This window comes from Dromaius novaehollandiae, chromosome 2 (genome assembly GCF_036370855.1).
Source record: "Dromaius novaehollandiae isolate bDroNov1 chromosome 2, bDroNov1.hap1, whole genome shotgun sequence".
NCBI lineage: Eukaryota > Metazoa > Chordata > Aves > Casuariiformes > Dromaiidae > Dromaius > Dromaius novaehollandiae.
In genome coordinates this window covers 125,849,044-125,861,767 of record NC_088099.1, presented here as the reverse complement: position 1 = coordinate 125,861,767, position 12,724 = coordinate 125,849,044, and the positions used below count along the sequence as shown (strand labels likewise).

The 12,724-nt window shown below is 36.4% G+C and overlaps 1 long non-coding RNA gene across 1 annotated transcript in view; it reads left to right on the top strand.

The window, feature by feature from the left end:
• The window catches only part of LOC135327596 (uncharacterized), a 53,725-nt gene extending 41,682 nt beyond the window's left edge, over positions 1-12,043 (top strand). The window contains exons 4-6 of the long non-coding RNA XR_010387935.1: positions 5,368-5,466; positions 7,794-7,932; positions 10,654-12,043. This is a non-coding gene — a long non-coding RNA (uncharacterized LOC135327596). The remainder of the gene's footprint in view (positions 1-5,367; positions 5,467-7,793; positions 7,933-10,653) is intronic.
• Positions 12,044-12,724: the final 681 nt, after the last annotated feature.

The following is a 12,724-nucleotide window of genomic DNA, read 5'->3' as shown; positions in this document are numbered from 1 at the left end:
AGAACCCCCAACTGCTATTCAGAATGTTTCATTATGCCTGGCAGCTATCAATACAATTGTGAACCAATATCATTTTAATTGTTTCACTAATAACTTGTTTTAAATGATTCAACAGTCATCAGGAAAGATAAGTGCTCTTGTACCCTGCAGGCTTGTAGGGATGATGGTATGAGGCAATGTAACAGAGTGCTGTATCAGAATAATGAAACCGTATGCACAAGATAATGACAAAGCACTTGCATTGCTGTAAAGATAAATGAAAACAGTAGATCTTCTTTTCACTGTAATATAACATCCATTCCTATTTCCCATTGCAATCATTAGACTTTCTAAACAGATTACTGCACAAATACACATATGCAATATGTCCCACAATAATAACTGCATGCTCCCATCTAGCCAGGCAGATGGTGAATGATGGAGTTAACGAGCTTTACAAATGCTCTTGTTAATTAACAAAAATTGTTACTTTCTCATTTGAGGGGGGCTTATAAATTAGACTTAATTACACTAGATAATTGCAACTGCCAGCTACTGTGCAACTCGCTCATGTTCTGTTCTTTCAATGGCAATTCAACAATTGCAACCCTTGCCTATTTGTGTAGATGAATTTAATAAGCAAACAGCCCTTTTATGTTAATGGTTTACTGGCATTCATGGATTTGGCAGGAGAAATGTGCTGGGGGAGGGTTTGCTAATGGCAGCACATAATCATATTAATTAAAATATAACTGCCATTTAAAGATTTGTAGTGTAGAATTAGAGCATGTTGGGAACTGAGAAAATCAAGCTAGAGTGCATATTAGCACCATTACTCTGTGCTCCCTGCACAGCAGTCAGCAACCTCATGTGTCATAAACGTAATTTATGAGTGCTGTTTTCTTTGAAATATATGTTTTTTGTTCACTCATTAGAATGTAAAAATTTGCAATGTCTGCTTCAGAAGGTTCAAAATAAATTCACTTAGAGCTGAGATGCATGATCTGGTTTTAACAAATCCCTCAATAATTTTTTTTTTTTTACTACTTGTATAATTCTTATAGTAAAACCAAGCATCCAGTCCTCTGAAGATGGATTCCATGATTTATTGCAAATATAAGTCACACCATCACTATAAATTCTACACTGTTAGGCATTTTATAATTCGGTATCATTTTTATGGCGTTTCTAATAAATACAGTCTTTTTTGATTTGGTTTTGGAAATACTGATGAAAAAAACTAACCAGTTTATATTTGGTCACATGTAGAAAGGCAGCAGTATCAAAAAATCTTTTGAAAGCTTACTTTTTTATACTTTTTTCTTACTTTTTTCCACTTATACAGCTCCCACAAAAATGCAAAGTCTAGTTACCTATTTGCTGGGATCCCTGGAAGAGCAACTTGTCCACAAAGTCCCTCTGAGGGAAAATGATCCCTGGAGTTACAAGAGTGACGAGAGACAAGAAATTGCAATCAAATAAATTCTGTAATTTCTTATTTATATATTCTATAGAATATATATTTACCTACACATATAATGTATATATATTTATATGCATTTATAGATAACATTTGTATTATATTATCTTCAGCAATAAGTCACAGTTTGAAAGTAGTTACTGTATTGTGGCATTTGGGATTATCACATTGTCTTTCCAGACTGCAGAATAAGAAAAGAACTGATATCCCAAATAGGACATGAAGGTAATTTTGTAATTGTTATGAGTAATAATGCTTCTTTCTTTTCTTCAAAAAATGCACATCTGAAAAGAAGTGCACCAGAAAGGGAAATTCCAGTCCCTCTGGAGCCAAAGCCAAACTCCCATCACCTCCTGAAAGATGCCTTATCTCACATGTTAGGGAAATTCTCAGGAAATGGAAGTGCTGTGATACCCACAGGATTTTTGGCCTTACAAGCTGATGGCACAGAATTGGAAGTGGCACTTCTGTCTCTTATTATTCCAAAAAGAATTGTCACTGGGGAATAGCATCCAGCAATCAGAGACTTCTGATTCTTCAGCTGTTATGAGTAATATCACTGTCTTTTCACAGATGACATTAGGTGGAATAATTTCATTTTCAGATCCCCTCCCAAAATATGCACCCTAATATCTGCATCTTATCTGATATAATTGACATGACTGTTATGGTTGTTCATAAGACTGAGTCTAAAAATGACAATATATTGCAATGTTTTGATATTATTGCTGCATTCGGTACATAGGCATGATGGACAATCACTGACAGATGCTTGAGCAATTACTGCATACTTTATTGACAATTCTACAGTGTGAGTATACATTAATTACAGTAGAGACTATATCATACCAGTGACGATGATACTATACAGAGCAAAGCTGAAATAAAAACTTCTATAGAATAGAATAGAATAGAAAAAACACCTCAGTTTGCACAGGAACTTGTAGCAGACCTGACAAAAATTGCAATCCTTTTGATGGTGATCATTACAGATGAATATTTTAGAACAAAGAAATGCAGACTCCCCATTTTACTCCTAACTGTTCCATTTTAGTACATTAGCTTCTAAAGTTCCTGTGCAAACTGAGGTGTTTTTTCTACCTGGCCTACCCATTGATAGGGTTCTTGCTTATTATAAGCAAATGAAACTCCAGTGTTACATTAATTGCTTCAGCAGGTATCTGCTGAAGAGAGGTAAGTCTGGGTCTAGATGTTGTGCCTGAAGCCTGAATAATAAATAAGCATCTCCCAAAACACATTCATTCTGCATGAAGAACAAGGATTTGGGCTTTAGCTGACCAGGACCTCCTTTTTCTCTATTACAGTAATGATCTCCCCAGCAACTGCTAAGGAAAGTTTTGAATATGATGATTTCTATTCCATATGACTCTTTGGTAACAAAGGGTCTGATTCAATAGCCAGAGAATATAATATAAGTGAGAGAAATCTCAGAAAATCAGAAAAAGCTTTGAACAGCTAAAATGATCAGTTCCTAAACTCTCGGCAAAGGATTTCCCATGATAAGAACTACAAATAAGCCACATCATTTTTATTTTATTCTCATATAGTTTTTTGCAAAAAAAAAGTAGCCAAACTGAGCTTATATTGCAAGAGGGCTTTCTTGATGGGTTAGAGCATTAAATAGGAGAAATATGCAGAATTTGTGGGGAAAACACACACACACACACACACACACACACACACACACACACACACAGAGTCATACTGTGCACAGACACGGACAACCTATTAGCAGGCCAAAAGGTCTCTGACGAGCTAGGTTTGAGGAACAGGCATGGAAAGAGCGGTAGAGCTGGGCTGCTCAGAGCACGCAAAGTCAGAGCGCAAGAGCTGGGGTCCTTGGAGTGGGCAGGGAGAGCAGGCGGTGTGCTTGGAGCTTCAGTCATCCCATGATGATTCTGTGACAGCAATTCCCATGATGATGATCCCTCCAGAATTCAAGATCTTGCTCTTTTAATAGATATTAGGATTTGTAGACTCTTCCGTTGGCTAACTATGGCCTCTACCCGTGAACTGCCTACTGCACAATGTCGGAGGGTGCCTCTTTCCTGTAGCAGGTGTCCTACTCTATCGCTTAGCTGTTTTCTTGCTTAGCTGCTTCTTTTTTCTCTGTCATGCTTAAAGCAGCTTTTTCCCAGCTCTGATGGCTGCACTTCTCCAGTGGCCACTAGCTGACCACCGGTGAGTTGTTTATAGCTCTGGGCCTGTGTGTCCAACCTGTGCCCATATTTTCAATGCCTTCACTGTTATCCCATGCATAACGCCAAGAGACACCTGGTATCAAGCTCTAGGTCACTCAGTAAGTTCTCATAACAGGTTGATAACAAGCCTAATATGCCAGGGCTAGGTTCTTGCATGGTTTGTATAAGATACAGTTAGCATAAGGCCTGTAGCCTGTTACTGGCAATGGCAATACTGCTTTAACTGGGCCATGGGCAATAAATTTACAGCATATACTCCTTTTTTAGAAAGTTAACAAAGACAACAGCTGGAAAATTCATTGATACTGGAGAAATACAAAATTCCTGGAGGCTAAATACTATATGACTGATGAGTCTTATAACTACATTGGAATCTTGTAATTCAAGACCAAAGCAGCAATTGTGCTTTCTTTCCATGTGTTTTGTGTCAGTTTTCATACTATTGATGCACAAAATCATTTGGTCAGCTTGGTTGAGTTCTCTGGCCTAAAAGTAGGTAAAATCAGATGACATAAAGCTACGTCATCAAATGCCTATACCAAGCTAAATGCCATGCTAGTGGTACGGGAAGATGGACTCTGAAAGACCAACATTCCTCATTAGTGCCATTTTCTCCTATAATGACTGTTACCAGAAATAGGGAGATTCAGTTGTTCAGGAAAAAAAAAAAAACCATAAATCCATTATCATGGTAATCATTCTAAATAACAACAGACCTCTTCTTCTGTTACTGTTTCATCCCTTAAACAACAGACAGCACAGCTGGTTGAAGAAACTCTCTGCTTCCTTGAAATCAGGCACATTTTGATCTGTCTCAGTCAAACAAAAAACATGTCAGTACGACATACCCACCTCTACAACACTAATAGTGGTAGAAGAGCATCTATAGCCACATGCTGTATCTAGAAGGGCAGTCACCCTCTCCAGTAAACTCCATCTTCACTCAAACCTAATAGAATCATGGCATCCATCCATTAACTTCAAATTAACGTTCAGAGCTAGAGCCACAAACAAGGATGCAATTCTTCCCTTCAGACCAGTGAGGCTCCACCCTAGTTTACATTACTAAAGCAGGTTAAACAACTGCAGAAGTCATCTTTGTACTTCAGCTAATTCCTCCATGCTACTCCTTCGTACCGACATGCACAAAAACCTCAAGTAACAATCAATCACCACTATCTTCCACAGGAAAGTTAGTTCATAATCTAGAATATCATTTTCTGTTGCTTATTTTTAACGTCCTCATTCTCCAAAAAAAATGCTAAGAGAATCAGATTTTTTTTTTTTTTGCCTGATTTAGAAAGCATCAGTGAGTACAAGATAACAATTTCAGATTTGCAAGGGTCCTCTTTTCTCACTCAATGTTTTTTGTTTGGAGAAATGACTTCTTATTCTGTCTACCCTTAATGCTAGCCCTTTGCATTGTTCTCCCGACTAATAACAATTACAAAAAAAGCTTCCACTAAAGAAACCAAAACGAAATTATCCACTCTATGAATCAATAGCAAAAATAATGCTGACACCCTTTAATCAACAGATCACCAGACAGAAAAGGTTTCCCAGACAACCTCATAATGATGCTGGTAGTTATAGTGGCAACATTCCTAAAGATCATCTTGGAATAATCAAATGTTGTCAGGAAGGCAAGAACAACACCTAACATGATTTCCCTAAATCTCTGCTCAGCTATAGGTCTTCTCCAGATGATTTCCAGATGAGCACATGTAACTGGACCCACCCGAAGTTACATGGCAGACAAGGAAAACACTAAATATAAATAAAAATGTAAGTATATTCAGGTTAGGATATTGTCTTTTGTAATCAGATCACCGAAAAACAAATCCATGAACAAAAAATGTCTTGACAATAAAGATTTCTGATCTTTATTGAAGTGGCTAATTAACGCCAGTAAACTGCAAAGCATACTCAATGCGCATGAGAATTCTTGGAAATGGGAAGAATATTATGCAATAAATGTTTACAAAGATGTAACTGTGCCTGAATAATTGTGATTGTGCCTAACACTCAGCCATTATTTGTGCAGGGCACAAAAATTTTCTACTGCCCTGCATTCATGAAATGGAAGGAACAAGCTGGAATAAATGTTTTTTGAAGTTGCATTTTTTTCCAGGTTGCTGTATGAATATTTATGTTATGCTTACCTTTATTAAAACTCTTCTTAAGTGAGAGTTCCCTGAAAGTGAGTATAACTAAGGGTTTAAGTTTTTTTTAGTTAGTGATAAGAAAAAACTCTGATAGTTTTTTGCAGTATTTACCCAGTGCTACTCATGCTGAGTTCTCCAGTGTCTTTTTTAAACTCTTACTTTTTTCTTTTTTACTTTTTTCAAGAATAAACCACTAGTATATTGTCAAAAGTGGCCTTTTAAAAATTAAGATACATGCAGCTACTCATTATTAATTGTTTATAAGTGAAAAGGCAAAATATTTGCAAGAGAAGCAGTCACTGTACAAATCAAGAAATATCTAAACGGGCATTAATCCATGACCTTCCTCACCTATTCTATATAATGAATAAAGGAATGCCAGCATCAAACATGATTTCTACCCATCTGTCTGATATAATTTATTGTATATCTTTTGTCTTCTCTTTCAAAAATTATACTGTTGGTGAATCTGGTGGACGAGTAACAACACAGACAACAACCAGGCAGAGTGTTAATGTAGAGTGCACAAGACTGCATACATCTTTGCTTGTCTTCCTCCCTCTTGCCTTATGGTGCTTCTTCAAGCTCTGTCCACATCCAGCATGCCAAGGTGGCCAATGGTTCAATGTTTTTTCGTTGTCTAGTTGAATGGTTTTATTCTTAAACCAATATCTACTCTTTACATCTTATTCTAGAGCTTTAATCATTATGAAACAGATTTGCAAATATGACATAGGACAGCCCTTGGCTTTTATGCTGAGTGCATGTGCATTATCCAGAGTTTAGCTGGTGATGACAGCTATGTACACAGCTATGACGACATCAGCTCTAATCCCACAAGCCATATAACGCTTGGTTTCTAGTTTGGCCAACCGCTGCCCATCTCACTCATAGGCCATAAATTTACCAATGTAACAGCAAACTGTTACATCTTCGGTGTTGCCCATATTTGCTTCCACCTAGGGTCAATAGACAGAGAACAGTACAAACCAGACATGTCTACCAGTGCTCTATCCTGTATCTGACATTTATGTAGGGTCAAAACAAGAATCTAAAGAACGTCTCAGGCATTCCTGTCTGCTCAGCTGCAAATGCAAAGCAGCTTTTATGCACGTGGATTATTTTGGTAAATTTGAAATTAAGGCTTTTCAAGAAAGCTTACCAAAATCACACACTAAAAAAAAAAAAAAAAAGAAAAAGAAAAAGAAACAGGTGTTCTAAAAGTCTTTTTCTCTGGGACAGCAGTAGGCCTAAGCCTCATGTCTAACATCTCTGTGTTAATTAGTGGCAAATGATATTATGCCAAACGGTTCATTCACAATTCCTATTCTTTCACAGGGTATCAATATCTATCAGCAACATAAACTGAGTCAAATGGAATAGCTGTATCTCAATGACTTGCCCATGGTGTTCTGATTGAAATGCTTAGAAAATTTTCCTAAAGGAATTCCATCCTCGTCTTCATTTTCCTGGCATTTTGCCCACTATACCACTGGGTACTGCAGAAAATTCAAATTAAAGCTGAAAGCTGGCATTAGAACTGAAAACTTTTAGATTAAATGAAAGATGTTGTTAAGCTGTTTATAATATATAAATGATGGTTTATTTCTCTGTAGAGGGCCATAGAGAATAAAAGAGTATTCCCCTTTCATTGACATCACCAAATGCCTTTCACATCAGGGCTGGTTGAGGCATGAAATTTCCTTGTGATAAAATTACATTGACAACAGTGAACATTAAATTCTGTTTTCCAAGAACAGATAAAACAGATAGGAGATAAATTAGGAAATTGTGCATACCCCCCCTTTTTATGTTATTTATGCTCTTTTATTAACAGCAACTAAAATAATAAGGGATAACAGTAATTCAATGAAGAAAAAAAATGCATTCTTCTTTCCTATGACTTCTGTAAACTTATCAAGTGTTAAAGCTTTGTATTCTTTGCAGGACCATCTACTATATCTAGCCACACAAATATGAAGCAATTAGGAAGAAATGAAAGCAATTATAGAGTTTTGGGAAATGCAGTCCTCTATTCTGCATTTACTAGTCACTGAACTATTTGAAAGCTTTTCTCCTTTTTAAGGTGAGCACATTTTTAATTATTATGTTATAAATAATATGTAAGGCATTTAGTTTGGTTCACTTGTTTCCTAATCAAATAGATGTCATACAAAAAGCAGGTATTCTCTGTTTTGTATTTTCTGTACTAATTTCCTGTTCCCATTTTGATCTTCAAATTTTGGTGCTCCTTGAAAACTCTAATCTGAAGAAAAATGGAAAGGACTGTGATTTTAGCAAGAAGATAAATAGGAATGGACACACAAAAGTATATAAAGTAATGAATGAAGCAAATAAAAATATACTGAGGTTTTTTATTCTGTCTGTCTCATAACACAAGAAAAAGAGGACATTCAGTGATACTGAAAGGCAGCAAATTTAAAACTGAGACAAGGAATTGCTTTCCTACACAATGCACACAGGATGTTACTTAGGCCAAGATCATAGCAAGATTTAAAGAGAGACTGGATTTCATATCCGTGACAAAACTGTCTAGCATTCTAATAATGAATACATTTAAAAAAAAAAGAACTCTGGAAGAGATACAAAATTGAATACTTCAGGATTTCAACCACTGTCTGTATTTTAGACATTATACCTAAGACAGATTCCTTTGACTTTCCTCAAAGGCATTCAGAAATACTGTCAAGCAGAAAGTTATACCAGATGAACTACAAGTCTTATCCAAAATATCAGTCCCTCTATTCTTGCAAATATTTCTACAAATAAGGAAAACAACTCCCCTAACATTCTGTTAAATAGCAATTATCTTTATTGAAGCTACAGCTTAGAAGTTCTAAGTAGGATACCATATGCCACCTTATTGTGCATGTACACAAACATACACAATGATTTTATTCCAGCATTTATCCTAAGTGCTGCATATGAATCACTCTACATTCATGCTCTAAGGATGTTTTATTGAACAGCATCTCATTCTTGCTCACTGACAAGGAAGACCTTGCAATTCTCAGTCTAAAAGCTCAAGTCTGCACAATTCGTTCTGAAAGGCTAAGTCAAAAGGCAGGTTGACAAACAACTTCATGTAGTCCAGCTTATAGAAAGAAGTCAAAATCAAGATCAAAAGATCTTGAAGATCAAAATGGTTGTTTCTTTTTCCTTTATCTCCAGTCCACAGAAGTTGAAGTCTCAAGACACATGATTAAGTTTTCTGACCAAATAAAGACTACTACATCTGGAGCCAGTGCACCAGTGTCTCAAGATAATTCTCTTAGGTTGCACACAAAAGCCAGCTCAGACATCTTCTGTGGTCCAGCTACTAGCAGAGGCAAAAGACTCACAATGAGCAACACTTTCTGTAAGCACTGTGGCACTGGCTTCGCCGGAGATTGGTCACAGAAGAGATGACTGAGTCTGATATTATGACTGCAAGAATATTTCTTTATTTTTGTTGTACCTACAAATGCATGATAACATTAACTTTGTGACCACTTTATTTTCACTTTTAAAAATCTATAATACTCAGAATTTGGCATGACTTTTTTTTTTAATCTGATAATAAATTTTGTACAAAGGAGAAAAAAAAAAACAGACGACAACTCCTTTTGTTAAATGTTTGCCATTGTTGACCTTTGCAGCACAAAGTCGTCTCACAGAGTTGTGAGCAGAGGATGCTAATGCTGACACAGCCCTTTCAGTTACATCACTAAAACTGAGTAACCGTGTACTCCACTTCTAAAAGGGTTGGCTGTTCTCATGTCAAGGGAGGCTTGGAAGACAACAAACAATCAGCCAAAAAGTTTAATGTTAGTAATAACTTTCAAAATGTTATTAGCATTGTTAGAAGAAAAATAGTAAAACATGCAGAACTGCTGAATCTTTAAGTCCTTGTTCTCATTAAGAAATAATTTGAAAAAAATGGGCTTTAGACTTTTTCCCATTTATTGAGCATTTCCTTTTGTTCATGCTGTTTGCTGATTAGGCACCAGGCAGACCTATTAACAATGCCCAGACCAAATCATCTGAAATGTGAAAGTGTAGCAGTAAAGGCAGATCTCAGCTATATACCACTACTTCCTGCAGTATTCCACATGAGGAGTACCAGGGTGCAGCTATAGCTGGTAGGTATCTAGTACAACATGAGGGCAAAATCAGTGGATTGGGAAAAAAAAGAAAAAAGTGGTATCCTTTCAAGCGCAAAGAGCACAGACTTACAGAGCAATTAAAAAGCTGAAAAAATGAGGTGTCTTGGCAGACTTAACTTGAACAAATGAATTTACATTTGGGATTACACAACCACATTATATGCTTTTATGGAAACGTACTAGTTAACATAACAGTTGCCACATCACATGGGATTTATGTTGTCAAGAAACCCTTCTGAAAGTAGCTTAAATTAACAATATGCCCAAGAACATTTGGTACATAAACTGACCCATTTCTCAGATTTTTAAATGTATTTTGTAACAGTTATGCCCTGATTTCCTTTGACTTAAAATTAATTGTTCTGAAAAAAAATTGAAGAGTTTAAAATGTTTGACTTTGGGATTGGGGCCAGTGGACACTGAGGAATATTCCAAGATGATGGGAAACAGAACACACTGCTCCAGAAACAATAGGAAATAAGATACAGTCTAAGGAGGCTAGTGAGAAGAAAGTCATTTGAGCTAGAGAGAAGACACACAGATGCTTTGCAGCAGGCCCCACTTCACAATGTAGTTGATCACTGTAAGGAAGTGATCTGATCACATCTCTCCTTTTCTTTTCACGTATGTGCAATTTTTAGTGAGATTACCCTTGGCTGAAGAAATTGAAGAGTTCTGAGACACATCATCACTGCGCATTCCTGACTGCGTTAAGACTTCTTAGATGGAGGCACAACTCCATTGCCTTCCATGTCTTCAGTTTTGCCAGATTTCATGCAAGAAGGAGAAATTAAAGACTGAGGGCAAATCTGTCAGTGATACAATAAATTCTGTCCCTATAACTAATGAAAACTCTAATGAAAGATGCACAGGTTCCCATGTGTGTCAAACCATATCCTATGCTTTTGGCATTGCTCAGGATAAGCGAACTAACAGCTGGGGATGAGAGGCATTTTTTTTCCAAATTACTCATTTGCTCAAAAATTCAGCTTCGGGAGAGCCAAAACTGCTTGCGAATTCTACCTAAATTCATGGACTAATTTCAAATGAGACAAGACTGACAAAACATTTCAGAAATATTGAAACAGTTGCTTACAGCATTTTCAAAATGAATTGCTGTGAAGTTCTGGAGATACTTAATTTGTGACAGGTTTAATAACTGAAGGAAAGATTTAGCTTTGCAGTCACTGATTTTCTTCTCTGCTTTGTCTCCTGTTCTCTTTGACCCCAGTATTCTAATGATCTTAACTGCGTCCAGATTCAAATGTCTCATCTGCTTCTGCGGATCTGAAAATACACTACTTGTCTCTCATGATAAAGCCTTCTCCAATATGTTATAATTATGCTGGGGGAAGGTTATTCTCAGCCTTGTTTGTTGATACTGTTTCACCTTGCATGTACTATCCAAATATTTAGTAACTCCAGTGATAAATGTATGTAAGAGTGAATTTTTTGCCTCGTTTTTGGACACTTCTCCTGCAAATCCAGGACCCATGTTATGTATTCAAACCTACAGCAAGGATTAAAATTTCAGACTTGCATCTTTTAGGTAAGTGTACTGGGTGATTCGTTATATGGGCAGTATATAGACAATAGCAATACCTTTGTGGTTTGAGCTATTTGTTTCCTTGTCTGTTCTTAAAAGTGTCCAGAAATAGAAAGCTCATTTTTGGTTTTACGTATCTTGGAAAGGAAAATGTATTTCATATTCTGTCATTCCATTTTGGCCAGCAAATAAAAATCCCTAGTCTTTTCAAAAGTTCCAACAAAAGTATGAAACGGGGAGAACAGAGGATGAGTGACAATACCTCCTTCACTGATGTCTTGTTTGCTGTGCCTGTAGACAGAACTTAATTCCCCAAAACCTTGAGTCCATAGAATAAGAAACAACATCTATTAGACAGTTCTGAAGGACAGGCAGCAGAACAGTAGAAGGTAAGGAGACACTTAGAAAGAAAAACGTATTGTATGTGATCTCAAAACACATGTAATTATGTGCCAGGCTTCTTTATATTCCCTCATATCTATTTTATTGAATACAAAAGGTGTTTCTCATTTTCTTAAAATTGTGGTTTTGGGCCTCACCTTATTTTGTTTTTATGTATTCATATCTATATTATATTGTGCAGGACTGTAGATATTTTATTTAAAATTTTTATGGTTGTTTTAGCATTTCAGCAGATGGGCCTCACTCACTATAGCTTTCACTATTAACATGGCGCTTTTTTATTTATATCTTCTGTGACTTATAATGTCTTTCTGGTCTGACCTAAGTACTTTTTTTACTACACAAGCATGGAATTTCTTTTACTCCTGAGAATCCTGATGACTCATTAACAGGGATATATCCTTAGGTCTCATTAATGTAGTTCTTACTATAATTTGCAGACGATTAGATAAGTGTCTTTTTACTTCTCCTTCTTCCTTTACAGCACATGCAGTCTCACAGTGTGCCTGGAATGAGTACAGCAGATAGATATTTTAAATCATTTTTCCTTTCTTTGGACTCAGTCTTTTTTATGTGCATCTATTCTCCCTTTCATTTATTATTTTTTTTCCTTTTAATTGTACATGGCTACTTTTAAAGCAGGTAATCATTTCTCACTGTGGTGCCTCTAACTACTTTAGAAGGCTTTCTCTAATTCTTCTAATACTCAGAGAATCACAAACACTGCAGGATCCACTAAGGTTTTAACAGTACAGTGAGTCTAC